We start from the raw sequence: 1,503 nt of genomic DNA on the forward strand, positions 1-1,503 counted from the left end.
CTCTGCCACTAAGCTCAAGTGGCACACAAAATAAGTGCATAAATCAATAATCTTCCTGTATCCTTTGCGGAGTGAGCAAACCTGCTCCTGCTCCTCATACCCGACTAGAGCCTAATGCTGCTGTAAGCCACTTGCCAGGATTGAACTGACGACCTTCTGCTTACGAAGCAGACGCTCTACCACTAAGCTAAAGTGGCACACACAGTGACTATATGAATCAATAATTTTCCTGTCCCCTTCACAGAATGGGCCATCCTGCTCCTGCTTCTCGTACCAGACCAGAAATTTATGGTGCTATAAGCCACTTGTCAGGATTGGACTGACGACCTTCTGCTCACAGAGCCGACGCTCTGCCACTAAGCTAAAGTGACGCAGAGAATAAGTACATAAATCAATAATCTTTCTGTATCCTTTGCGGAGTGAGCAAACCTGCTCCTGCTCCTCATACCCGACTAGATCCTAATGCTGCTGTAAGCCACTTGCCAGGATTGAACTGACGACCTTCTGCTTACGAAGCAGACGATCTACCACTAAACTAAAGTGGCGCACAGATTAAGTATATGAATCAATAATTTTCCTGTCCCGTTCACAGAATGGGCCATCCTGCTCCTGGTTCTCGTACCAGACCAGAAATTTATGGTGCTATAAGCCACTTGCCAGGATTGAACTGACGACCTTCTGCTTACAAAGCGGACGCTCTGCCACTAAGCTAAAGTGGCGCACAGAATAAGTACATAAATCGATAATCTTTCTGTGTCCTTTGCGGAGTGAGCTGACATGCTCCTGCTTCCCGTATCAGACCAGAGATTTATGGTGCTATCAGCCACTTGCCAGGACTGAACTGACGACCTTCTGCTTACAAAGCAGACGCTCTGCCACTAAGCTAAAGTGGCACCCAAAATAAGTGCATAAATCAATAATCTTCCTGTATCCTTTGCGGAGTGAGCAAACCTGCTCCTGCTCCTCATACCCGACTAGAGCCTAATGCTGCTGTAGGCCACTTGCCAGGATTGAACTGACGACCTTCTGCTTACGAAGCAGACGCTTTACCACTAAACTAAAGTGGCGCACAGATTAAGTATATGAATCAATGATTTTCCTGTCCCGTTCACAGAATGGGCCATCCTGCTCCTGCTTCTCGTACCAGACCAGATATTTATGGTGTTATAAGCCACTTGCCAGGATCGAACTGACGACCTTCTGCTTACAAAGCAGACGCTCTGCCACTAAGCTAAAGTGCCGCACAAGGTAACTACATAAATCAATAATCTTCCTGTATCCTTTGCGGAGTGAGCAAACCTCCTCCTGCTCCTCATACCCGACTAGAGCCTAATGCTGCTGTAAGCCACTTGCCAGGATTGAACTGACGACCTTCTGCTTACGAAGCAGACGCTCTACCACTAAGCTAAAGTGGCACACACACTAACTATATGAATCAATAATTTTCCTGTCCCTTCACAGAATGGGCCATCCTGCTCCTGCTTCTCGTACCAGACCAGAAAT

General features: G+C 47.0%; 8 non-coding genes across 8 annotated transcripts; all 8 read right to left on the reverse strand.

The window, feature by feature from the left end:
* Window positions 1–125: 125 nt before the first annotated feature.
* Window positions 126–197, reverse strand: Pmar_PMAR009286. The gene has a single exon. It is a non-coding gene; the product is annotated as a tRNA-Thr (tRNA).
* Window positions 198–299: 102 nt separating this feature from the next.
* Pmar_PMAR009287 lies at window positions 300–371 on the reverse strand. The gene has a single exon. It is a non-coding gene; the product is annotated as a tRNA-Thr (tRNA).
* Window positions 372–473: 102 nt separating this feature from the next.
* Window positions 474–545, reverse strand: Pmar_PMAR009288. The gene has a single exon. It is a non-coding gene; the product is annotated as a tRNA-Thr (tRNA).
* A 102-nt stretch (window positions 546–647) lies between these two features.
* Window positions 648–719, reverse strand: Pmar_PMAR009289. Its single transcript has one exon. It is a non-coding gene; the product is annotated as a tRNA-Thr (tRNA).
* A 102-nt stretch (window positions 720–821) lies between these two features.
* Window positions 822–893, reverse strand: Pmar_PMAR009290. Its single transcript has one exon. It is a non-coding gene; the product is annotated as a tRNA-Thr (tRNA).
* A 102-nt stretch (window positions 894–995) lies between these two features.
* Pmar_PMAR009291 lies at window positions 996–1,067 on the reverse strand. The gene has a single exon. It is a non-coding gene; the product is annotated as a tRNA-Thr (tRNA).
* A 102-nt stretch (window positions 1,068–1,169) lies between these two features.
* On the reverse strand, window positions 1,170–1,241 carry Pmar_PMAR009292. Its single transcript has one exon. It is a non-coding gene; the product is annotated as a tRNA-Thr (tRNA).
* A 102-nt stretch (window positions 1,242–1,343) lies between these two features.
* Pmar_PMAR009293 lies at window positions 1,344–1,415 on the reverse strand. Its single transcript has one exon. It is a non-coding gene; the product is annotated as a tRNA-Thr (tRNA).
* Between the last annotated feature and the right edge of the window lie 88 nt (window positions 1,416–1,503).

The sequence above is a fragment of the Perkinsus marinus genome (genome assembly GCF_000006405.1).
Source record: "Perkinsus marinus ATCC 50983 genomic scaffold scf_1104296937728, whole genome shotgun sequence".
Lineage (NCBI taxonomy): Eukaryota > Perkinsozoa > Perkinsida > Perkinsidae > Perkinsus > Perkinsus marinus.